This window comes from Mustela lutreola, chromosome 2 (genome assembly GCF_030435805.1).
Source record: "Mustela lutreola isolate mMusLut2 chromosome 2, mMusLut2.pri, whole genome shotgun sequence".
Taxonomy (NCBI): domain Eukaryota; kingdom Metazoa; phylum Chordata; class Mammalia; order Carnivora; family Mustelidae; genus Mustela; species Mustela lutreola.
This window is the reverse complement of record NC_081291.1, coordinates 103,892,712-103,919,719: the sequence shown is the minus strand read 5'-3', so window position 1 is coordinate 103,919,719 and position 27,008 is coordinate 103,892,712. Positions and strand designations below refer to the sequence as shown.

Sequence of the window (27,008 nt, the reverse complement as noted above, 5' to 3'; positions counted from 1 at the left end):
ACCTGGAAGATTTGGCCAAGTTTCTAACCACCTCGCTTGGGTTAAATCAGCCCATGCACTATTGGGCAGTAGACCTGAAGAATGCTCCTGCCCTCAGGGCTGGGGTCACCTGCCAGAGCTCCCAGGCCCTCCCCACCCAGCCCCCGCCAGGCTTCATCGGCTGGGAGGTTCTTCTCTGAGCACTTCTCAGCCCAGAAGCCTCCCATGGTTTTGAGTCTGGACTCCCTTCCTGACATTCATTGTTCTCCACAGTGCGGGGTCTGTCCAGTGCTCTTCGTGACTGCCCTAGAACCTGGGTCCCACCATCCCTGAGCAGGTCCTGGGCGTTCGTTGCCTCTCTGACTTGTCATCTTTCTGCTGTAGTCTGGACCCTGAATCTATAAGAGTGCTCTCCAGACTCTACTCCACTTCTTTAAAAAAAAAAATTTTTTTTTGAAGATATTATTTATTTTTTTGAGAGAGAATGAGAAAGAGGACAGTGGGAAAGGGAGGGGCACACTCCCCACTGAGCAGAGTCCATCTTGGGGCTTGATCCCAGGACCCATAGATCATGACCTGAGCTGAAGGCGGACACTTAACTGACTGAGCCATCCAGGCGCCCCGACTCTACTTCTTCCAGGGAACCCTCCTGCTTCTCCTTGCCACTTATGGTCTTCCTTCTGAGTCACCTGAGCCTTTCTTAGATTGTGTATCTTTGGCTTTATGTGCTGGTTATTTCTGTGCTTATCACTAGAACGAGAGAGCCCCTTGAGAGTGATTTCTTACTCATGTTTGCATTCTTCACAGCATCTGGGATGGTGCCCTGCCCATGGTAGGTTTTCAGGAACACTTAGATTATAGCTAATAAGGGTGGATTTAAATACACCGGGACACTGCAGTCAGCCTGGTAATGCTCAGATTTCATCCTTTGCAAACGTCTTCTCTTGGCAATTTGCTGATTGTCATAGGGAACTGGCTTCTCTTAGAGCAAGAGTGATAGTAGGAGGGCTGGACAGTAGGAGGCAAGTGCTGGGGTCTTTGCTTTTAAATCTCTCTGGCCCTGGGCTTTCATTTTCTCATCTATGAACAAGGAGGTTAGACCAGAAGATTCTAAAGCCTCTTTCTGCTGTAAAAATAAAACTTAAATGAGGTTTTAGGGTACGATTCATGGCTTCATGAGTGTGCACCGTGCTCTGTGAAGCTGTGACACTTAGGAAGTCCCACTCCACTGACTGGTTAATTCAGTTGAGGAAATAGGAGTTACAGGTAGGCTGTCTGGTACACCTGGGATGAAAATATGACAGAGAGGACCAAGAGACTGTCCCTACATTCAAGGGATTCACATTCTCAAACAACCGAGGCTGTGCACGCACCCCTTCAAACCCACCCCACACGCCCTTGAACACTGGCATACTGTCTGGGAAGGTAGGAAGTTAGTTCGCCTGTTGCTTGTCACACCTCAGGGCTCCTTCACATTGGATCTGTGTGTCCTGCCGCTGCTAGAGCACTATGGATGGAAAAAGAAGCAGGGGCACAATGACAGGGAATGGACACCTGTGTCCTGACAGAGCTGTCTGAGTGGTGGTAAGGAGGAAACTGGCCCCTGGTGTTCTCTCATCTGCTGGTGCTGAGTCCCTGAGCAACTCCAGAGAGATGCGGGTCCACCCCTCCCCGAAGACTCCAGCAGGGTGTAGGGCAGGCCAGAGGCAGTGGGAGCAGGGTGGGGTGGTGGGGCAGTGTGGGGAGGGGGTGACTATTGAGGGCTGGTGTTTGATATGGCAGGCGCAGGCTTGGGAGGCAGGGTGGCCTGCGTAGTGTGAAGGACTTGGCTCACCCAGCCCCAAACCCTGGCACGCCTGACAGGGGAGTAAAAAAATGAGGCTGGAAGGGTTGGAGCCAGGAAGGCAAGGAAAAGCAAATCAAATCTGGATCCTGATTTAAAAGGCATTAGGCTGAGAGGAGCCAAGCACCTGAACATACTTTCCACAGCCTGTCATGCGGGGCTTGTGTCATCTGTGAGCAGCAAGGGGAAGTTGAGGCCGTGGGGAAGGTATCCCTTGGTTGCGGCCCCTACAGCCCGGCTACTCCGGGACAGATGACACCGCACAGAACGCCAGAGGGTGAGGTGACCTGCTAAGGTTACGTCCAGGAAGGAGAGCGGAGACCTCGGTTTCTGGGAGGAGTGAGCGTAATGACCTCATGCCGGTCAGCCCCACACACGTCTGAGGAGCTCTGGCACTGGACTGGTGACTCGCCTGGGACAAAGCTCTTTTATAATAAAATCAAGTGAGTCGCTGCCCCACTTTGACCTCTTCAGTTTCAGCAATCAGGGTGTGGCTGTTTCAACTGCGGGATGAAATCTGGACACCCAGGTGCTGAGGTCAGTGGACACTCCGTGTAGAATTGTTTCTTTCAAGGGGTCCTTCTGAACCCACTGGAGTAAGACCAAGAAATCTGCATCTGACTATACCCACGTTCTCTACAGGTTATTCTTTAAGCCACCAAGGGAGACCACTGCAATCAAAGGTTATGGCTGCAGGCTTCACGACATGTTGGGGAATACATGAGAATGGTCAGAGCCGTGGACAAGGAGGTAGAGTCTTTGGGAAGATGTATCTGATGATCAGGAAGGTGTTCTCTTCATTGATGGACTGCTCGAGCACATGGTTGACTCATATAGTTCAGTGATCTGCTGACAGAGATTTGCTCTGTGTTTGCTAAGGTGCCTATATGCACATTTAGTGCATAAGCAGATACAGAGCGTATAAGCATAGGGTTGGTGCATAAAAAGATTTTTGTCCCACTTCCCCTCCCTAACCCCAAATTCACCTGCCTGGAGTGATATTACCCCCACAGTAGATTAAGTTTTATGATGGTTAAAATCCTCTAGTGGGACAGGGGTGAGGAATCAGAAAAGAGCAAAGGGGAAATGTGGGCTAAGAATTACACACAGAAATAAGTGTCGTACATTCTGTATAGTTGCTAAAAATGGGCTGTCAGTTTGACTATAACCTTCCCAAAAATCGTGATCAGGTGCAAGGACCATTATGTCCTTAAAAAGGGAACCAGTTGCTCAGGAGATGGCATGACAGAACATAAATAGTAGGAACTCTCCAGGTGGTGTGAACCAATGGATATGTACACATTCATCTGTGTGTAAAAAGGGGAGCGATCTAGATTTTAAAGGTGGTGAAAGATGCTATTGGGACAGAAGAGCAGAGGGTCCTGCTCTGTCATGGTCCTCTGCCCTGTGATCTTCTCCACCTCAGAACTCAAACTGGCTTTTCCCAAACTGTCTCAGGCCTTCACCTGTTTTTCTTCACATCTTCTCCTTTGTGGCCCTGAGATCTTTGTTTGATACTTGCTGATGGTCCCTGGACCTCTTAGAGCTCCCAGCCATGTGAGAGGAATGACCTGTCTCAGCTTTTAAGGGTAGAAGCCGGATAAGTAGACAGGACTCCAGTTGTGGCCAAAGATGCATTGGTGCCTCTGGGAGGCCCAGTTCACCTTGACGACTTCTTCAGGGAGTGATGGATAACCCTGTGCTTATAAACATGAGCTTGCTAGGGCTCCAACGGTCATAAGACGTCCAGGCCTGTTACCAAAAACCTGTGTACAGACCTCTGTGCAGTGGGACTATAGAAGGAGTAGAAAGAAAACAGGCTTTGCAGCCAGGAGAGCTGGCTTTGAATTGCTTCTACTAACTTCTTGAAGTTTCATAGATGAGCTGGTCATAGTAAGTCCTAAATCACAGCATGATTGGGAGGGAGGCCTAGCCCCATAGCAGAAGTGTGCCAGCACATAGTAGCTGCCTGATAAAATGATAGAAATTATACTAGTCATATGATCAGTATCACTGGTCTGCCATAACACTAAAAGTCTTGCTTGAAGAATGTTTTCAAGAAAAAAATGCAATACACTATTTAAGAAAACTTAGAAAAACAAAAGTAGAAAAAAGATTCAGACTGCATATGGTTCTCCCTTGCTCCACAGTCACTATGGTGATTTTGTCTGATGGTTCTTGTGGTTTCTTTGCTAAGCTGGGGATTTCTTTTGTTGTCAATGTAGAAATAACTGTAGGATTTATGGGGGCAGGGATCAGACTTGAATCCAGGCCCCTCCTGTACTAGCTGTGACCTTGGGTAATTTGCCTAGTTACTTCAAAAGTCCCTGTCCTATCTATAAGATAAGGATACTACTACCCATATTGTGGCATTGTTTGAAGAAAGCATATTTGAGGCGCCTGGGTGGCTTTGTGGGTTAAAGCCTCTGCCTTCAGCTCAGGTCATGATCCCAGGGTCCTGGGATTGAGCCCCGCATCGTGCTCTCTGCTCGGCAAGGAGTCTGCTTCCTTTCCTCTCTCTCTGCCTGCCTCTCTGCGTACTTGTGATCTCTGTCTGTCAAATAAATAAATAAAATAAAATAAAATAAAGAAAGCGTATTTGTTTCATTATCTTATAAATAAGTGCTTAATAACTTGTAATCACAATTAAAATCATACTGTTTTGTATCCTGCCTTTTTCACCCAACATATCATTTTTCAAATCACTGTTAACATAATTTTAATGGTTAATATTCCATTAAATTTGATATACTACCATGTACTGAGTCATTCCAGCACTGGTGGTCATTTAGATGATTTGTAGTATTTCCTTTTATAAATTAAATAAATTTTAAATAGGAAGCCTTCAGTCTCCTATTTAATATTATTTTCTTGGGTTTGCTTAGTTTATAGTAGGGGTATTACTGGAATAAATAAAGGCTTTGGGTGTTTTTAAGTTCAAGTACTTTCTAAAAGGCTAGTCTTTGGCTCACCCTGCCGTCAATGAAGGATGAGACAGAGGCCCCCAGTTTCATGGTCTATGTGCTCCTGGGTCTGTGACACGCATACCCAGTTTGTCCACACAGCGTGCCCTCCTACCAGCATCTTCCCGTCTTAGCTCACTGTCTGGTTCTCCTGAGATCAGCCCAACTGCTTTCGGAGCCAGACTCCTTCCCTGGGCCCCGGTGTGCCACGGTCCTCTGGTATAAACCTCCTGGTGCTGGCCTCCTGGTCCTTGGGTCAGACTCTGACTAGAGAGGGTTGGCATAGCTGCTGTAGTTTCAAGCTCAGAGATTTCTCTAGCCACCCAGGGTCAAGTCTTGAATTCCAATTTGTTCTTCTTTTTCTCTTTTCTTCTTCACACATCAAATCCTGACCTACATATTCATTAATTTTAATCTTTCCGCTTGAATCACCTCTTTATTCAGAGTATCTATCACTGTGTCTTCACTGGATCTCAGACAAGGAGCCCTTAGCGGTGGACACTGCCCCCTGCCCATGAGACAGAGTGCTTCCTAAGGGAGGGGCTGCGTCTACTGTGCTGACTCTGACATCGGTGTGCAGCAGGCATGGGCTAGGGCCTATGGGGCAGGAAACGCTGAAGACTGGACTCTTGGTCTTCGCTTTGAGGCAGCCAGCCTGAGGTGATGCTGTGTGCGCACATGTAACTTTCATGTAAGACTTGCTATGTTGACTCCGTCTTCTCTGTTCCTCCCGTAAATATAGGCACCCTCTGAGTAGTGACTAGTCCTTCATTGTCTCTCTGTCTCCTACAAGTGTGGCACAGTACCTGGGAAGGCTGCTCCATAAGCTTTTGTCAAGTGAGTGAATGAGCAAACAACAGTTAATGAGCAAAACCCTAAGCTCTCTGGTCAGAGTTAAAATCCTATAAAATATGTGACAAAATCTAGAGGCAAGAAGCATTCCCCAGACCTCACAGAGGTGGACTCCATCTTAGGCTGTTTTGGAGGTCACTAATTTATTCAATCACAAAGTAAGATGTCGTGCTTAATTATGCTCTCAAGAGTATTCTCTGGGAGTGAGGGGGCAAAGGTGAAAAATCTTATCAAAAGACTAGGTGGTATTGGAGTAGCTTTTTGATATCTGGAACTTTCTTGCCTGTGATCCTATTACTCTCGTGTGAAAAGGCATGGGTTTGGAGGACCCTGTACTAATGAATTGTTAACTGGCTTTGACTTTGATTTTTCTTACTTGTAAACTTAGCATAGTGATGCTGACTTTCCAGGGCTACTGGGGAGATCGAACGTAGTGATGTGCACAAATGAGGCTGAGTGTCCATCTCCTTTGTCCCATGTAGCAGGAACAGGAGTGGTTCACTGCCTCTGAAGGCCCCTCCTGTGGTCTCCAGCAACCCCGCAGAAGTATTGTAACCCCAGGGTGATGTGCTGGTAGGTTGCTTAGGAGAGGAGCTGAGAAGTGACAGGAAGAAGGTTTTGTGTGCAGTTCATGAGTTAAGAGAATATCACTTCATTGTGGGCTTGATGGAAAACATTATGTGAGGTTGGTTCAGATCTTTCCAGAGGTCTGCCAGCAACCTCAGAAGTGGAGCCTTATTGAAAACAGCTGGGAGGAGGCTGGCGCCCAGCCTCCCATTGCTTTTCCATGCCCCAGAGCTGTCTCGCTCTGTGGACAGAGCTCAGCCCCAGGACTCTGCCAAGGGCCCTGGCAGCCTCAGCAGGGGACGGGCGGTGGCTCTGCCTAGCTGCAGACTCCAGATCCAAGGTTGAAACCAGTTAAACCAGGGGGGTTTGGCCGGGACTGCCTGTCAGTATTTCTTCCAGGACTTGGAGGTAACCGCTGACTCGAGGCCTCGCAGGATGAGTTAACTGTTATGAGGTTCTCTGGGCAGAGGCGCGGGCTGCCGGCCAGCCAAGTGGCAGATGGACTCTGTTGTCCTTTGAAGTCCTCTCAGCCATCCCACTGGGCTCCAGCTAGGGCTCGAGGACATGGTTCGAAGCACCCACGTGGAAGCCTCTCCCGTTCTCTGAGAAGGGCCTTCCGTTTAGCCTGCTGCCTGCTCTCCTATAGCCACAGCCCATTTGGTCTTACTCCAGCTGGTCAGCAGCCATGCCGACTTCAGCTGAATTTTCTTCAAGGATGGCGTGCCATTCTCTCAGCCTTCTTTTCTGAGGGGACTTCGAGGCACAGCGAGTGTCTTTTTTTATTTGTTTTCATGAAAATGTGCTCCTAGCAAATTTGCATAATTCAAACCTCACTAAGTTTTTTGACTGTTTTGGTGCTTTTCAAGAAAGTAAAATATATTCGTTGTAAAAATAAAAATTGGAAATACAGAAAACATGGAAATGTTTTTCCCACCACTAGAGATAACAGCTTTTACATTTTTGTAGATTTCCTTCTGATTTTTTCTTTTTTTAAAATAACTTTTTTTTTTAAAAGATTTTATTTATTTATTTATATGAGAGAGAGTTTGAACAGGGGGAGAGACAGAGGGAGAAGGAGAGGTAGAAACAGACTCCCCACTGAGCCCTAGTCCAGGGCTCCATCCCAGGATTTTTTTTTTTAAAGATTTTATTTATTTATTTGACAGAGAGAGATCACAAACAGGCAGAGAGGCAGGCAGAGAGAGAGGAGGAAGCAGGCTCCCTGCTGAGCAGAGAGCCTGATGCGGGGCTCGATCCCAGGTCCCTGGGATCATGACCTGAGCCGAAGGCAGCGGCTCAACCCACTGAGCCACCCAGGCGCCCTCCATCCCAGGATTTGAGACCATGCCCTTAGCTGAAGGCAGCCACTTAACCAAATGAGCCCGCTAGACTTTCCTCTAGAAAGTATGTATCTATTAAATATCATATATTACGTACTAAAAAATTATGGTTTATAAGCTCCCTTTTTATTTATTATTTAATGAACATTTTCTTACCTGACTCAAGATTATAATTTTTAATAATGTTTAGTATTTTATCTTACTATTATATTGTATTTTGAATAAACTGTATTTGGCTTTGGATTTCTAGTTTTTAGTCTTTTAAATAACTTAAACTTATATCCATGATCTGGACATTTTTGATAATTCCTAAGACAGATATCTGACTTCATCAATCTTTTTAAGTCTTTTGATAGCTATTTCCAAATTGTTAAGATAGCCATAAGATCACCATTACTATGCTAATTTTTATAGGTAAGAAAACTGAAGCTCAGATTGTTACCCTCATGTCAGCAACATTTAAGAATTTAATTTTCTGGGGGTACCCAATGATTCAGTCTGTTAAGTGTCTGCCTTCAGCTCAGGTCATGATCCCAGGGTCCTGGGACTGAACCCCAGAGTCAGTCTCTCTGCTCAGCAGGGGTTTGCTTCTTCCTCCCTGTGCCCCTCCTCCCTGCTTGTGTTTTCTTTCTCTCTCTCTCAAATAAATAAATAAAATCTAAAAAAAAAAATTATTTTCCCCTACACTCATAAGTGCTAGTAATCACTTTAACTATTAACATACTTTAATGAAAGATATCGCATCTTATTTTACATTTGCTTGTCACTTTTTTTTTTTTTTTAAAGATTTTATCCATTCATTTGACAGACAGAGATCACAAGTAGGCAGAGAGGCAGGCAGAGAGAGAGGAGGAAGCAGGATCTCCGCTGAGCAGAGAGCCCGATGCGGGGCTCCATCCCAGGACCCTGGGATCATGACCTGAGCCGAAGGCAGAGGCTTTAACCCACTGAGCCATCCAGGTGCCCCTTGCTTGTCACTTTTAAACATTTTTTATGTATTTGTCTGCCTCATGACTTCTTGTTTATATCCTTTGCTTATTCATTTATGTGTTCTTTTTATTTAGTCATATAAACATTTTACATATTAAGAATCTCCATCTTTATATTCTATATGTAATTTAGGTTTTTTAGTGTGATTAACTTTTAATTTTGATCATAATTTTACTTTTGCACAAAGTTCCACATTTATGAGTTTACATATCTTTATGGCTTCTGCCATTGGTGTCAAGCTTGGAATCTCTAAGATTATATCTGTTTTTCTTTTAGCTTTTTAAAAAAATTTTTAATATTTAATCAAAATGGATGTTTCTGTGTATAGTATGAAGTAGTGATCCTAAATATGATTTTTTCCCAAATGATCCGTACTTAATAATACATTTTCCCCCATTCTTCTGAAGTCACTTTTATCATATACTGAAGTCTCATGTATATAATTTATTTTAGGATATTCTGGACTGTTTTATTAACATACACACACACACACACACACACACTTGTAGCAGACCCAAAATGGTTTTAATTATTATAGCTTTTTAACATTTCTAATAGTATAATACCACTGTATCTAATAGTATATCTAATAGTATAATACCATATCTAATAGTATAATACCACTGATCACTTTTAATCCAGGGGCAGAGTACTTTTCATTATTTTTTCAAAACTTCTCATATGTGGTTTAGAAAGTTTTTAAACTTTCATTACATGGGAACTTTGCACTTTGTAAGTTTATTCCTGGATGAAGTATGTATGTGTGTATACTTTTTCTTTTTTTTTAATTTTTTTTTATTTTTTAAAGATTTTATGTATTTATTTGACAGAGCGAGATCACAAGTAGGCAGAGAGGCAGGAAGAGAGAGAGGAAGGGAAGCAGGCTCCCTGCTGAGCAGAGAGCCTGATGCGGGACTTGATCCCAAGACCCTGAGATCATGACCTGAGCCGAAGGCAGTGGCTTAACCCACAGAGCCACCCAGGCGCCCTGTGTATACTTTTTCTAACTGGTAATAGCTACTGGATATGAAAACAGTCTTACCTTTTGAGTGGTTAGTTTATAACAGGCTAAAGCAATATTAGAGATACATGTGTAGCCTTTAATGCTTTTATTATTGAACAAAAAATACTAGAAATTAATGAACCAACTTTTCAATTCACAAAATCAAAGGATAAAACAAACCAAAGGAAAGCTGAAGTAAGATATTTATGTAAGAGCAGAAATAAGTTCATTACAAAGTAGGAAAATGATCTTAATTAATACATTTAAGGAATAGTTTTGGAAATAGGCAAACCCAACCTGGCCAGGCAAAGAAAAACATAAAATTTAGAAGTGAGACTCTAACCACTGATCTAGAGTTGACAAAAAATGAGATTTTTCATGTTCAACTTTGAGAATACATTTGAAAATCTTGAAAGAAAAAGATTTTTTTCTAAGAAAATAGGAGCTGCAAAAATTGAAAAACACAAAAAGACTAAAGAAGAAATTGGGAATGTGAAAAATTTAGCAGAAGAAACTAGAAAGGTTGAAGAAGTATCTCCTGGGGGCGCCTGGGTGGCTCAGTGGGTTAAGCCGCTGCCTTCGGCTCGGGTCATGATCTCAGGGTCCTAGGATCGAGTCCCGCATCGGTCTCTCTGCTCGGCGGGGAGCCTGCTTCCCTCTCTCTCTCTGCCTGCCTCTCCGTCTACTTGTGATTTCTCTCTGTCAAATAAATAAATAAAATCTTTAAAAAAAAAAAAAAAAGAAGTATCTCCTGAAAACACAGTAGATCTAGACAGTTTTGTGAGTAAATTTATAAAACCCTCCAAGAAACACATCATTCCAAGCTCAGTATTTGTAGCTCGAAGGTTATTTATAGTGTAAATGGAATATTTCTTTCATGTTCTCTCTCACCTTAATGTGTTCAGTTCTGTTAAATTCTTAGAAAACTGGGCTTGGGTTTGGAAGGTACCCCTTCACAACACCCCATCCAGATGATTCTCTAGCCTCCTTATGGACACTTCTGTGGATGGGGACCTGCCATGTTACACTTGGTCCCTTTCCAGATTATTCAGGCACTGTGATCCTTCCTTGTATGAGCCTAAATCTGCCTCCCTAGATGTTGGAACCATACATCCCTGTTCTGACTTCTGAAGCTACACAACACAGATTCTTCTATATAAGAACTCTCCTTGTGCTAAAGACAGATACGCCGTTTTCCTGGTGTGTTTTACGTCAGGCTAAGCAGACCTACTTCTATCCACTAATCTTTATGTTCAGTTCTGTTCTGTAAGGTGTCAGCTGGGCAGTGATCACCTCACAGATCTGTGAGCCCCTTCCTCAGTGTCCTGTTCACGTGTGGCACGTGTACCTAGAAGCATTCTGTCAGTGGTGGTGAGGCTGAACAGGATGGCCTTCTCCTCATCTGGACACTGTACTCTGACAATATGGCTTGGGAGTGAGTAATGTTTCTGTAGGAGATTCTTGCCCAGCTCTTTTTATATGTGAGCTGCCCGCACCTCAGACTTTGTCCCATTGAGAATTTAGAACCTTCACATGACTTGTCCTCTTTCTGTGTCTTTTTAGTTGGGCTTTTGTTCCTTCAGAATGTTGATTCTGTGAGCTAACACCTTATGCCCCGCGGCACTAATGCCAACTCCATCAAGTCTCTTGAGCAGACTTGCCATCTTCATTCAAGTCATTAGTAAGAATGTCGAAGCGAAGGAGAAACATGGGGTCCTGGGCCCTCCCAGAGAGACTGTGTCATTAATTTAAAAATACCTGTTGCTCATCTACTGTGTACCATGCAGGGTGCCAAGCTGGTGATTCACTGGTGAGCCAACCCATTATAGTTCTTTCCATAGGCAAATGCTGGCTGGTGCTGAGACAGACAAGAGCAACCACGCATAGAATGAATTCCAAACTGTGAGGAGACTGTGAAGGAAGAAGACAGAGTGCCAGGAGAGGGTAACTCCATGACCTTGTTTGGGAAGCTGAGGAAGGTGTCTCTGAAATGACTATTGGGCCAGCCGTCCACTCCATAGTGGATTTAGTGGCCATGCTGGGCATGGAGGTGTGATGTCTAGTTCCCCCTCTCGAATAACTCCCAAGTCTCAAAGGGAGTTGTGCCAAACATGCCTGGAATGGCCAGAAGTGTAGCCCGTGCTAGCAGTGTAGGTGCTGTCATCCCAGATTGTTGTGAGCCGTTCTGACTGAAAATAGTCTCATTTTTTCCAGTAGAGTCATCCAAATATCCTTGGAGTTCCAGTATTTTGATGTTGAAACTTTCAGAACACCAACTCCTTCTTGCACCTGGAGGCTGCCCATAAGTCTCCTGTCAGATAACGTGTCCTGGTTTTATGGAAAATATTGTCCCTGTGCTTGCTGTAGGGCCGAAGGAAATCTGAAGGGTGAGGTAATAGTGATGAGTTGCCCCAGATTTTCTGAGGCAGGCCTGATTTTAAACAGTCTGTATTGTGATCGGTTAAGTGTCTGCTCGTTTTAAAAATGTAGTCACTTTGGATAATAGTTTAAGTACAGGATATTGGGAGGCGGGGGAGATCAGAGGGGATTGGGTAGTTGGAGAGGATTTCTCCAGAGGGAGTGAGCAGTCCTGGGGGAGTGGCAGAGAAGGGGAAAGGATGGAGCGTCTTGGATTTGCATCTCTCTTGGTTCTCCTAGCCATGCTCATTCCTAGGGCATCTATCCTGTTCACCTAACTGTGTCTGGTGAGCATTTTTGAAAGGACAAAACTAGGACGATTAGGCAGTTGTATGACAAATAGAAATAGACAAATACAGGTCTGTCTATTTGTCTGTAGACAAATAGAGATAAAACTACAATCATCTCCTTTGACAAGAGGGAGATAACTGAGAATTGGTAGTATTGGCATTTAGCTCTGACTTTGGGATATTTTCTGGGCTCCTGCTTAGACCTGGAGCTCTGTCCCCAGTATCCAATCTGCAGCTATGTTTAGAGAACTAGGCCCTCTGGTGGCCAGGGGTCAGGAGCAGCAGTGCCTGAGCCCTGAGCCCTGAGCCCTGAGTGCTATCAGGGGTCTTCGCCTAAGGACAGGCCTTGGTGAGTCATGCCGGGGTAGGGTTCCCTTTGTTCCATGGGTCTTCGCCTCAGATGACCTGAGAATTCTCTCTGCCATGGCCTGTGTTTGTGGCTTGCACCCCAGTGGCAAACCCTGCCAGGGGCAGCAAAATCAGTTTGAAAGGAGCTGAGGGCCAAAGAATATGGGTTTTTTCCACTTCTCCTTGTCCAGCAAGAGGAAGGAAAAAATACCAACCTTGGAAATGGAACCCTGGCCCTGGACCCAGCTGTGAGGCTCTTGAAACAGAAAGCAGCTTTGGAATAAACACTGCTCTTGCTCTTGCATCCTGCCGCTTGCCTGGGGCCAGGAGCGCTTGGGCCCCAGGCATGCCCGTTCCCTCTGGGCTGCAGCCTGACTTGGCTTCCCTCCTCCGCATCTGGGGCAAGAACCCCCAACTCGTTCAGGCTGTGGTGGGCACCAGGGTCAGCGGAGGGGCCGGGCGTATTACAGGAATTGCCAGGGTCAGAGGCCTCCCTGAGAAGGTGAGAGGTAGCAGCAGAAAGAGCTAAGTTTTTCTAGGCTAAAGTGGACTTTCTAGGAGGATGACAAGTTTATGGATCCTTCCCAGACCCAACTGAAGATGACCTTTTTAAGCAAACAATGGAAAGTATGAACCAGACCATTGCTCAGGAGCCCCTAGGACCGCTCCCAAGAGCCTGCTTCCCCCAAAAGGATCCCACGGGCACATTCTCCCCTAGAAATTGCTTCTCTTGCCACTTCCCACCACTCTCCATGGGACCGACACCACCCATTCTTCCCTCTTCGCCTCAGGCCTGGAGGTGCCTAGAGCTGACGTGCTTCATTCGGTCAAGGCAAAACACTGAGATGGGGGCAAGTGCTGCTTGGGGTCAAGGCTCCTTGACCCAGATTAGTAACAAGAACTTTTATCCAATGACGGCCCCTTCATTCCTTCCAGCTCTCTATGACCAGAAAAGGAGAGCAGATGCCCAGGCTTTCTGTGGATGGCCTGTTCACCATCCTCCTTCAATTAGGGACATTCCAGGGGTTGGGGAGGGGGGGGGGGTGGAGGCCTATTTGGGCTGTAGAGCTCCCAGCACAGGAAACCCTTGAGCTTCTCTTATTATAGTTTGGAAGATGGACTGGCTTTGAAACCCCCTGCATCAGCCAGGGGATGGTCAGGCCAAAGCAGGTTCCCCTGAGCTTGTTCACAGGCACTGGGGAGTTGGAGGTACGCTAGCCTTCCAGTGGGAGACTGTAGCTGCCATTTGTGGGGTGGGTCTCCTCTGGGGATGAACATGCTCGGCACCAGCTCAGCTAGTGGTTCCTAGTGGGTCCCTGAGAATCACATAGTTGAAAGGGACATTGGCTGGGGGGTAGGGAGGAAAGTTGGAGTTTTGTTTGTACTAAATAATTGGGCAGATTTTCCCTCCATTTTTTCCAGATGCTTCTTCAGAAAAGAAACTTCAATGGCTTGCACTGAGAAGTCTAAATGTGCTTTAAATGTGTATTTTAAACCAGGACTCAAACCCCTTTGGTATTCCCCTGCCCCCCACAAGCCACCAGCAAACACCCAGAGAAGCACCACATGCATGGGCTTGCTCACAAGAGGACCTCATTTGAAAGTCTTGGCAATTGTTTCTCCTCTCTTTCCTGTGTCCCTTTGAGCCCTGCCCTAAAATCCCCGAACAATGGCTTAGGCAAGAACATCACTGCAGAATAGATCAAGTAGAAGTGGCTAAGGAGGGGTGCCCTGGTTACACTGGCACTGTCTGTGGGGAGAGATTCAGAGAATAGAGGGGGCCCCAGGGCTCCGGCAGCCTGCACTTGCACCGCCCTGCCTAGCATCCTCCTGGGCTTGGGAGTCACCTCTCCTGGCCCATCCCAGCATGGGGTCCCTGCAGGGCTACCAAAAGGTAGGAGCCATCTTCTTTCTAAGCCTGAATGGCTGCTTCTCAGGAACCCAGCCCTCTCAGTCCCTGGGCTTAGCTCCTTTGGGTCAAAGTGCTGTCCTGGGAGGTGGCCCAGGAGTCCCACTCAGCTGGCAGCAACACAGCCACAGAGCTCCTCCCTCTCTGCCACCTTCCCACAGTCCTCCACGCAAGCCTTACTTGTGGTGCTGATCGTATGCTCTGGCAGAGTGCGTACTCCTGTCATCCAGGCGGCCGGGAGCCACTCCTGGGTGGAGAGCCTGCTACGTTCATCTTACTTTCTGGCCCAGAGAGAAAGCTGATGTGGCAGGAGCGCTGTGCACAGACATAGGCAGGGATCAGGTCTCCCATGGCCTTGTGAGCCATGGTCATTGGATTATATTCTTAGTGCAATGAAAAGCCACTGGAAATTTTTTAAATAGAGAAGTGACTTTGGTCTGAATTATATTTTTTCGAACTTTTATTTCTTGACTTTAATACTTAACATAAAGCCATCATGTGATAAGCAATGTAGTGTTTGGTAAAGAGAAAAACTTACAGGTATTTGAAACAGAACAGAATTCAGAGATTAATCAGGAAAAAAAATGCATTGATTTCCTTTTTATGTGTAAAATATGTATAGTATAAATTTGACCATGATTCAGTGTCCAGTTCAAGGGCTTCAAGTACCTTCACACCACTGTGCAACCACAACCACCACCCGTTTTCCCAAACTTTTTTCACCTTGTGAAACTGAAACTCTTTACCATTGATAGTGATTTCACACTTCCCCCGACCAAAAGATGACCATTCTATTTTCTGTCTCCATGACTTTGACTACCCCGGGTACCTCCTAAAAAGTGTAATCAAACTGTATTTGTTCTTTTGTGCCTGACTTCCTCCATCCAGCATCATGTCTTCAGCTCACTCACTGTGTCATGGGTCGGGATTTCCTTCCCTTTTAAGGCTGACTCCTATTCCATTTGACGTACGTACTGCACTTCGTTTTCTGCGTTCATCTGCATGGACACTTGACTTGCTTCCCGCCTTTCTCCTGTTCTGAATAGTGCTGCTGTGAACGTGGGTGTCCAAATACCTGTTCCAGGCCTTGTTTTCAGTTCTTTGGGTTTAGAGCTAAACGTGGAATTGCTGGATTATAGGCGAGTTCTATTTTTCATTTTTTGAGAACCCTCCATACTGTTTTCTACAATAGCTGAACCAGTTTGCATTTGTGCCAACAGCGGAGGACGGGGATTCCAGTTTCTCTTTGCCAAGACTTGTTATTTTCTGTTGTTGTTGTTTTTTTCTTTCTAAATAATGATCATCCTTAAAATGTCTTTTTATAAAAAGAAGATGAAAATTATGAAATTATGACAACAGAAATAGCAGTAGATGAGAGATGTCAGGTGAGTGGCCAGTGGAAAGTTAAATAGATGACTGGCGGGCTTGGGTTTCAGCATCTTATGTGGTGCTAGATCTGTGGTTTGAGGAGTGGACAGCAAGAAAAAAAGAAGTCAGCTTGTGCCAGAGAGTTCCTTAATGGCAGACCAAGGCATCAAGTACTTTCAAAGGCCTGGGTTGCAGAGTGGAGCTGAAAGCTGGAGGGTTGATTAAAAGTCTAATAAGGAGCCATTAGGCCCCGGGCCCCCTGCTTTGCCCCATGTGCCAGGCCGCTGCTCCTCCCCAGCACCCTGTAAGACTGTACATTTCTATGAAGAAACTGAACCTGACCAACTCTCAACTCCTGGACACAACGTACAATGAAGGCAAAGGTGAGCAGTTGTAATTGAGAGGGAGAAGGCTAAGGGCAAGTCAGCATAAGAGCCTCATGGCCTCCTCTCACTCTGAACCCTAAATGCTCCTTGACAGATGTAATTACTGTGTCGCCATCACCACCACGAAAAGCAGCAATAGTCTTCTTTTTGGAAATGGATCATCTCAAGAGAAAACATCCACCAATACTTGTCGCTGAGGGTTTTTACCCAGTCCCTTTGCTGGGAGGTCCCACAAGTTGACAAGGCCCTGCCTGTGTGCATCGAGCTTTTTTAGTTCTTCACATATGAAGAATCAGTGAAGGGTCATCACATGCTCACGGGAAGCCTCTGTTGTGAGAGAGACTAGAAGAATCAGAAAAGGAACAAAGTAGAAATGGAGACCACAGAAAACAGAAAACTTTGAAGAAATTTGATCTTGCCTTAGAGATAAGATGTTACTTCCATTAAACAAGAAGAGGATATTATTCAAAACAGCTTTGAAAATCCAAAAAGGAGATTTTTGAAGTTAATGAGAGCCAAAATAATAGCTTCGGTAAACTGGAAGATAAAATGAGAGAAGCTCCTGGAGAGAACAAAAATAAGGGAGAGAAGAGTAAGTGAGAAGACAAATGCAGAAGCTCATCTAGTTGGGCTAATAGCCAATTCACAGGAGTTCTTTATAAAGAACATTTAAAAAAGAAAAAGTGGAGAGAAAATTGTCAAAACACACAAACTCCAAGAAATGAAAGACGTGTTACCAATAATGAGAAGACCTATAACCAAAGAGCCAATAAGATAAGGGAACAAAGAAGGCACTTACATGAAGGCAAATCATCATGACATTTTAGACTGTCAGAGAAAAAAGGAAGAGTCTGGAAGTTTAAAACTCACACACACACACACGCACGCACGCACACTCAGCACGTGAGAGGTGAGGGATGCATCGGACATTAGATCTCTCAGTAGCAACATGGATCCCAGCAGCGTTGCCTTCAAATGCTATGAAACAATGCCTTTGAAATGCCAAAGGGAAACAGGATTTCTTTAGAATTCCATTCCTAGATGAACTGTATGTTGAGTATAAAGTTAGAATATTGACACTCAGAAATGCCAGGTTTAAAAATTATAATCTTCTATGCATTCATTCTTGAGAAACCACTAGAAAAGGCTGTGTTTATCCAAAATGGTGATAGACACTAGGAAATGCCCCAGATGGTGAAGGACCACTGTGCATCAAGCTGGGAAAGCATCCAGAGTAGACTGCAGGAGGAGGACAGAGTATCCCAGGAAGGATATCTCCAAAGGAGGAAAAAATAAAAGCGAGTGATGAATTAGTTATGGGATGTGTTTGACCATGGCTGAGAAGAAGTTTATAGTTCTCTTAAGATTGAGGTTCTTAAAGAACGAAGAAAAACCAAAGTATGGTAGTTATTAACTCCAGAAAAAAAGGAAAAGTTCAAGAAATTGAATTGTAACATATTTTGCAGTGAGCAAAGTTAAAGTGAAAAAACACGATACGTTGAGATAAAAATTGTGATGTAATGATAATGGCATGGGAAAGAGCTTATGGAGGGAGAGGGATTGGAGAGCCAAAAGCTCAGGTTCCACACAGAGAAGTTAGAAAATGATGTCTAAAATTAAAAAGAATAAAGTAGTCATTGTGTAAGGGCTATTGTTTAGAAACACGGAAGAAAAGAAACACTTTGAGAAATGGTGGCAAGAGTTGAAGATGACATTCTCAAGGAAGTAGAATTTGGGGTGGGAGGGGTAGAGCAGAGGCTTTTTTTGTTGTTGTTATGACTTATGGTACCAGTGGACATTTTGACCATGTGCATGTATTGTCTTGGTGAGAATAAAAACAGTTTTTAAAAAGCATGTTAGATTGTGTTTCTCGGCCTGGCAGGCAGTCAGATGCTGACTTTGCACAAGAACAGCTGTTGACTCTGCATCTGGCATGATCCTCTCTGCAGATCAGGATGCTTTGGGACAGCTGGAGCCTGGAGACAACATTGTGCCATAAAGTAGCACACTCATATGGTCGCTCTCTGTCTCTTGCGCTAGGCGTCATCTGACAGCATCCCAGAGACACTCTCCTGGCTCTGTTGATGCAGGCAGCAGGAAAGATCCCCACATTCCAAACCCCACGTGCTGCACCCCACCCCCTCGCAGCCAGCCAGGTGGGAGAATCCAGGCAGAATACATGCTTTGTGTGGTAGTGTGTGTGGGGAGCAGGTGTTGGGTCACAGGATCAGCCTGGAGAGACCAAAACTAAGAAATCAAGCCAAAGGGGCCAAGTCAAGAGATGTTGGGGGTTCAAGACCCTTGGCTCATTGTTGACCACCTCTGCTCTTAAACAGAACCACCTCCCTTTCTCAGAGAGTCCTTATCATATGATCTGTGGCCAGTTTCAGAGTCTCACAGGATCCAGGGTCTGCTGTTTAAGGGGTAAGGAGGCACTGCCAAGTAGCGTGTGTGTTCTTTGGGGAGCCGTCCTCTGCTGCTTCCGTTCTTCATACTGTGAAGTATGTCTGTCTGTCTCTCTCCAGGTCCAACTATGACCGGCGAGAGACTCCAGATGTGTTACCCCAGATTTATTTCCTTTCTGATACTCACCATGCCCTTGAAATTCCAGGGCCACATTAGTCAGTGAGACAGAAAGCCGGGGATGTCTCGGCCTCAAAGGTGCACGTGGTATTACAGGAGGGGATGAATGGGGCAGTCAAAACCATACGCTGCGTGTTTGTTTCAAAATGTGCTTTGTGATGTTACATGATTCAGGGGCGCCTGGGTGGCTCAGTCATTAGGCGTCTGCCTTCGGCTCGGGTCATGATCCCAGGGTCCTGGGATTGAGCCCTGAGGCATCAGGCTCCCTGCTCAGTGGGAAGCCTTCTTCTCGCTCTCCCACTCCCCCCGCTTGTGTTCCCTCTCTTGTTGTGTCTCTCTCTGTCAAATGAAAAATAAAATCTTATAAAAAAAAACAAACAGTGATCTCTTTTCAAGAAGGGTTCACCTCTCCAGTAAACATAATGAGCCAATTTGGCTAAAGCAAAGGTGTTCTCAGTTAGTGTCAGGTTTTTAATCCAGTGGAGAGTGTAATACCTTGAGGTTGTCTTTAAGGATGTAAATCATATAGGACGAGGACCGCCAAGGCCAGAAGTTTAAAGGACTAATATTTCTTAGGGCATTTTGGCACTGTTAATAAAGCTGGGAGCTGAGTGGTTTCTGGGGTACCTTATTATGAAGAATTACTTTGAGGAGGAGAGAGAAGCTCTGACCTTTAGTTGTTATTAATGGCTGTCATACCTGCGCTTATTTTATTGGGTCATAAACTTTCCATGCAAGTGGTGACTGGTAGCATCCCTTCCTTGAGCTGTGTAAACTGAGGGCCAAAGAAGTTAAATCACTCGCCCACAGTCAGGCAGCTGGTAACTGGGGCAGACACTATCCATACACAGGTATGTCTGATTCCAGAGGCCAGATTCATCAAGACTCTGGTCTGCAAGTGACAGAAACCACCTCCAGCTGGGGTAAGCAAAAGTATTGTGCTATCTTGTACAAAGGATCCTGGGTCCAGCACAGTTCTGGCAGGCAAAGTCTCCATCTCTTTTCTTCACTGTGTCTGTGACGTCTGATTCATCAGATGTCCTCCCCCTCTTGGGAGGGGCAAGAAGATGGGGGGCAGGGAAGGAAGAGGACGGCTCTAGGCAGCTTCAGGCTCTCATCTGCCCAGCTTGGCATCTCTGTGAAAAGAGCCAGCTTTGTTCTCCCTTTATTCTAACTGAAAACTGCAGGGAAGAGCTCTGATCGGCTAGCTCGGACCACATGTCCATTTTTGGGCCCATGCACGTCATCCAGGAAGCAGCTGACTTGGCATTCCCACCTGGCTCACATGTGGTGGGTAGAGGGGGATGGGTATGCAGCAGGAGACCTTGAGCGAATCAAAACCAAACCAGAGAACTCACCTGGTAAGCCTCTGTGATGCCACAGGCCTCCTATTAATATTTGAATATACCTGAGAGCATGTCTCAACTCAGCAGCAGAAAGGGTGAGCTCCCAGGCCAGCCTCACCACTGGAGAGGCCATGTCCTTCAAAGCCATCATGAGAGCTAGTTAAGCCAGAACCCCAGGGCTTTGTGTAGAGAGGCTTCTGGTAAGGCTCGAATAACCCCCAGCCACCCCAGAGGAACTTTGAGTGCAAATAGGAGGATGCTTGTGTTATATGGAAACTATGAATTTGGAGGAACTAGGAAATCATCAGTGTGACAGGTGTCTGATGACACTTAGGACTCTGTTTCTTCGTGGGACGGCTTCCGAGGTTTTTAGGTGCTTGTATCATTAGAAGGGAATCAAATCAAAAAGGTGCATGCATTGATAAGCTTGATCTCAATAAAAGGAAACAGAATTTGCGGGGGAAAGGTACAGGAGCGCCTGGTGTGATCCAAGACTGCCACGACATCACCTACCTTGTGCTCTCAATGGAAGAAACATGGCGCTCTCAGACTTGCAGATACAGGGGTGCGGAGGTGCCTCTGTCTTGGTCCACAGAAAAGAAAGCTTGCTGTAGAAAGTGATCACAGAGGGAGACTTTCAGCATCAGCCCCTGAGGACATGTGGGCGTTACTGAGCCAGTTTGAGGAATGGCTTTTGACATTCTGATTTCATTTCTCATGGCACCTCTTTTGTCCTCGTTTCACTACTTGGGCTAGGGGCAGGCGGCATCCAGCAGCCTCAGCCTCTCGCTAATTGCTGTTTTTGGCCAGGCTGATCTCTTCCTGATGGATTCTGTGTGTTCAGTTAAGGCCTTTGACTTTTGGCAACAGGATAATTCAAAGTGCCTGCCTGTCTACAGGGCCACGTGCCAGTTGCTGACACAGACTCAGGCCCCTAAGCATGGTCATGCCATGTCCGTGGCTCGCCCTTCAGTCTTCACCCTCATAATATACCCATGACGTCAGTTTTATAGACATTTTTTTGTGGTCTGATTTGTTTTGGGTATTGGTGTTTTCATTCTCCTTTCTGGGCATCATATCCATTTATTATCGAGTGAGCTTGGACTTACAGTTGGGGCAGAGACTTCTTCTTCAACTACCTCCATGGCACCACTAGTCTATTTCCTATTCTTTGTTTTTTTTTTTTTTTTAAAGATTTTATTTATTTATCTGACAGAGAGAAATCACAAGTAGACGGAGAGGCAGGCAGAGAGAGAGGAAGGGAAGCAGACTCCCTGCTGAGCAGAGAGCCCGATGCGGGACTCGATCCCAGGACCCCGAGATCATGACCTGAGCCGAAGGCAGTGGCTCAACCCACTGAGCCACCCAGGCGCCCAGTCTATTTCCTATTCTTTTTTCAGTTTTCAAATCATCAGCCCCGATCTAGTCATCATTGATCATAAGGGAATTTATTTATTATATAGGAAGCTGCCTCAAAATGGGGTAAGAAGTTCAGAGTCATGTGCTGTAGGCAGTCAGAGAATCATAAGCAGGTAGACAGTCGTATGGCAGCATCGACGTTTCCAGCTCTGGGGAGACATCCACCTAACCGGTTTCTGTAATATCCATCTGCTATGCTCAGCCTTTCCCGCCATCAATTCAGGGACTTAACAAGATGCAAACAGATATCCCTTGGCAACACTTCAAGTCTGCTCTTTTCCGCTCTGAGGTTTTTTTCGCTCATGGCTCACAGCTTCTCTGTGAGAAGCTCTCCAGTGTCCTCCCGGGATGCCTGTTTTCATCCTCGCCCTAGTGCCGGTTTCTCTTCTCCTGGTCTCCCTCCATCTCCAAGGGTGGCAGAGCCTCAGGACCATCTTGTGCCCCACCTGGCTGATTCATTGGCACTGCGGGACGCATACTGGGACAGGCCTGTCCCAAGGACTTGTAGGAGATCATCAAAAACAGCAACATTGGGGCGCCTGGGTGGCTCTGGGTTAAGCCTCTGCCTTCGGCTTAGGTCATGGTCTCAGGGTCCTGGTATCGAGCCCTGCGTCGGGCTCTCCGCTCAGCAGGGAACCTGCTTCCCCCTCTGCCAGCGCTGTGGAGACAGGGAATCTGTCACTGCTCTGGGCTCAGCCTGTGGTAGCCCGTCCCGGGCACCTTGGAGTAGACTGAAAGCCCTTCACACACGTCAGAGAAAAACCAAGAGACTTAGTGCCTTTAAGAATGTCTCACTTTCAGTCAGTAAGTAAATCTCAAAACCGCACCAGCTTCTGAAGAAAATGTCTCTCAAATATGACAGGCGGGTGTCATTGCAGCTGAGTCGGCTGCCCACTTTCTCCTCATTATTCAACACATGCACAATGAGCCTCTGTTCCCTTTAAAGGCCTTTTGAGGACGTAAAGGTTTTTGAGGACATTTTATGGAGCCGGAGCACAGTTTTACTATTTTAAATTATTATAGGGGTTATGATTACTGGATTTTTATTTTTATGACAAGTTATTGGTTATGCTCTTGATTTATTCGATCCCAGGCTTTTATTCAAGAACACAACCTCCAATTAAATGTGGTTACTGTGGCAAAAATACGATTCTCCTTAGAATGACCCTCTGTGGGGCTCTTTCCAAAAACTCATTATGGTGAGAAGTCAGGGCTGCCTGTTCATGTCCATGAGCATGTCTCCTTGTGGTCACTTGGTTTTCCTGTATGGAGGATTAGAGGGTACGAAGGCTATGGGCTGGACCCAGAGGAGACTGGAGGGAAAAAGGGGAAGCTAAGTGGGTCACCATTCAGAGGCATGTTACCTCAGTATACTACCCAAGGCCCCCTTAGCTATCGGGAAGCTGTTTTCTCTTCAGTGAAAGAAGGAACTACAACCTGAAGGGGCTAGGAAGCCAAGCCACTCCTAGGACTCCAGCCCAGCCCTCAAGCTTCCCTCTCTTATCACACTGAACATCCCAGGAGTATCTTGGGCACACGTATGGCACTAATCATCTCATCTTAGACTATTCAGGTTGCCATAACAGAAATACCATGGACTGGGGGCTTAAACAACAGAAATTTATTTCTCATAGTTCTAGTGGCTAGGAGTCCAAGTTCAAGGCACCACTAGATTCAGTATCTGGTGAAGGCTTGCTTTTGGGTTCATAGACAGCTGTCTCGTGCTGTATCCTCACATGGTGGAAGAGGTAAGGGAGCTCTTTAGCATAGCTCTTGTAAGACCACTAATCCCATTCATGCAGGCCCCAATTTCACAACCTAATCACCTCCCAAAGGCCCTATCCTAATACCTCCCAATACCATCACCTGGGGAGTTAAATTGCAACTTAGGAATTTTGGAAGGACCCAAGTATTTAGTCTATAGCACTGCCCTATCGTTACTCTGGGGGAACAATCCAAGCCTTGAGTACGGCATGGCCATATCTTCTATGAACCCTTTGGCCTTTTCTCAAAGTGGGGAACAGATATTGCTTTAACCTAGAAGAGATTTAGTGTCACTTAGGGAATGACAATTATCACTGCTTTAGGTTCTCCAGTATTTTCTGCACCAAAAAAATGAATTTACAATGAGGAATAGACAATCAAGTCACTTTGGAGACCAAAACTGTGGTCCCAGATCTCCCCTTAATCTGCCATTTACTGGCTAATCATTGACTTCGTTGGGCCTCTTTCCTCAGCTCTCTGGGTTCAATACTATGATTGACTTCAAGTGCTGTCTCTGACACTGTTGGAGCCCCGCCTAGACCCCCTTCACCAGGCCAGTAAACCCATTCCCAGCAACTGTGTTGGCTGAGGATTTGCAGATGGGGTTCACCGAACCCCTAGTTCAGGTCCTGCATCAGGATACCCCAACCCAAGATACTTCCCTCATAGAGTTGTAAGAATCAAATAAGATTCTATATGTAAAAGTCCTCTAAAAACTAAATATCAGGGCACCTGGGTGGCTCAGTGGGTTAGGCCGCTGCCTTCGGCTCGGGTCATGATCTCGGGGTCCTGGGATCGAGTCCCGCATCGGGCTCCCTGCTGAGCGGGGAGCTTGCTTCCCCCCCCCCTCTGCCTGCTTCTCTATCTACTTGTGATTTCTCTCTGTCAAATAAATAAATAAAATCTTAAAAAAAAAAAACAAAAACTAAGTATCAGTGGGATTTTCCAAGTACCCTTGGACTAGACCGTAAAAAGGCTCGCTGTGACTTCTTGGCTGAAGGCCTATAATGAAGGCAGATAACGCTCCCAGGAAATGCAGGGCTGTTGTCTTTCAAGCCATGGGTGTGAGCCCAGGCTTCTTTCTCTTCCCCACCCAGGAGCCCAGGATAGTGGGCAGATAGTAAAAATGGGTTTCTGTGAAGCTGATTGTCTTAGGTAATACTACGCAGTGGTTGAACAAGTTTTTCTCCTATTGGGAAGAGAAAAACTGGAGTTGCAAATCATTTCAGACCTGGGAACCCAAGCAAAGTCACAGAAATCCTTGCCTGTGCTTCAGCTACAAGGTGGTACAAAAGTCCTAGTAGAAACTGCAACTTTCTAAGAGGCACCAGTTTCAGGATCTTTACAAATCTTAAATTTATTTTAATAGGGCATCTCAGAGGTAAATTGGTGGGAGCAAGCGGGGTGGTGTAGAAAGCAAGAGGAAAATTAAAAGGAAGGAGGGAGCCCAGTTCCTGAGGACAGAAACACTTGCCATGTCCCCAGTTAATCATTTATGCCCCCAGGCCTGCGGGCCACCAGAGTCCACCCTGCTGCAGGGGGCCAGAGTACTTGCTAATGGAATGCTAACCATGCCTTTGGTGCAGTTAATGATTTCTCTCCTCCCATTACAATGCTCTACACTCCCTTTCTCTGAAGCTCACAGGAGGCTGTGTAATCATCTTCTGGAGGTTAGGCTGGTTGTGCCTAATGTGGTGGAGGAGAAGATCACAGTGATTCGCAAATTCAGGATAGCACCAGACTTCCAAGGGCTTCCTTTTGTAGGAAAGTATATCTTTCCTTAGTTGTTTTCTAAAAACATGCTTTAATGAAGTAGTTGTTGTCTGATGTTCCTCTCTATATGAACCTTTGCCAAGATAGCATCACAAGATGACATGATTTTATATGGGTACACAATGTTTGTCACCATCAAAGATACACCGTGTTTATTTGTAGAGTGCTTCTATTTCCATTGTGTGGAATGGAAGCCCTTGGGGACCTCAACAAATTAATGAATATGCTGTACATTCATTATACATGCTAATATAAAAGAAATGTGATGCCTCGGTGGCTCAGCTGGTTGGGTATCTGACTCGGTTTTGGCTCAGGTCATGATCTCATGGGTTGTGGGGTGGAGCCCCATCTCCAGCTCCACGCTCAGGGTGGAATCTGCTTGAGACTCTCTCCCTCTGCCCCTTCCCCACCTCTTTCTCTCTCTCCCTCTCCCTCTCTCTCTCAAATAAATAAATCTTAAAAAAAAAAAAAAAGGAAACACGTATCTTCATTTACATTTTTTTTTAATTTCACAAAGGCCAGGTATGTTATTTGCAGAAATAACCAGAAGATAATTGTTCAGTAAAGAAAAAAAGTAGAGACCCAGAGACAACCACCAATAACCCTTTGTTTCATATTGTAACAGATGTCAGAGCTTATCTGTCCAAGTGAAGGGGGACACCTCACCACCACCCACCTCAGAAAGTGTATGAGTGTGTTGGTGACAAACACTGTTGACTACTTCCAGGGGATAGACTTCAGAATCTCAGCATTCCCTCACAGATACTCAATCTCTGTCATGAATATGGCTTAGATTTTAATAGGAAAGGGATTTTTTGTTTGTTTGTTTCCAGAATTTATAAATAAGATGGACAATATTGATTTGAAGTTTTGAATTTTGTTTTTTGGTTTTTATTTGTTTGTTTGTTCTTTTTTTAAATTGAAGCCAGACTACTAATTAGTGAGAATGGGGAGGCAGGCCTTGTGAGATTTATAAAGTTGTGCTGACAGGTGACTATGGAATAACCAAAGAAGGGATTGTTCACTTTGGGGACTTTCCCTGTGTTTCCTGTCTTCCTTCCCAAGGAAAACATCTGTACCTTGGCTACTGAGAAATGGGTTTGAGGATGAGCTGGAAGCAGGATGCCTGGGAAGGGAGGCGAGCACAGTCCAACAATGACCCCTGAAATTGTTAGCACAGTTGTTTCTGCACTGGCGTGCTCAGGGAGCTCACTGTGTTTGGATGCCAAGTTTGGATGCTCCCCCCTGTGCTAATATAGCATCATCTTTGCTGACCTTCCTGGGGTGGGAGGGGGGTCATTGGAGTCTTTCTTTGTGAATTCTGTTTGGGGTCATCCAGCAAATTTTGGTTTTGTTCCATCCATATTCACCGTCTCTTATCTTACAGTGATACACAGGTAAAAGCTATCACTACCACCAATTTATAACGCAAACAGCTTTTTTCTCTGGAGACTTCTGTGATGTCTGCTGTGCATTGTCCAGTGCTAAAATCTCTTCATTCTGGGTCCCAGGCTGCACATTGATGGGCCAGTCTGAACCCCACTCCTCTAAAGATCTGCCCATTCTCATGGGCCTGTTGAGTTTCAGGGCTTAAAGGAAACTTCTTTGTCTGAAACTCAAGGTGATGTCTTTTCTTGGAATTTATCTCTCTTAATTTTTCCTCATTGGGGAAATATCTTCTCTCCAAACAAGTCACTGTAAGGCTCACCTGTGTCAGGTACTTACAAGAGTGCTTAATACTTAGCACTCAACAGATGTTAGCTGCTGACTAGTATTGGAGACAGAGTGGTCTAAAGCCGCATTGCTCCCAAAAAACATCATGCAAATGCACAGTGTTTTTGTAACTTTTCTAATATCCCATTGAAAA

At 45.5% G+C, this 27,008-nt stretch overlaps 1 protein-coding gene across 4 annotated transcripts in view; it reads left to right on the top strand.

The window, feature by feature from the left end:
* Positions 1-27,008, top strand: part of MYLK (myosin light chain kinase) — a 265,162-nt gene that overhangs the window by 104,834 nt on the left and 133,320 nt on the right. The gene's annotated exons all lie outside the window — the stretch shown is intronic.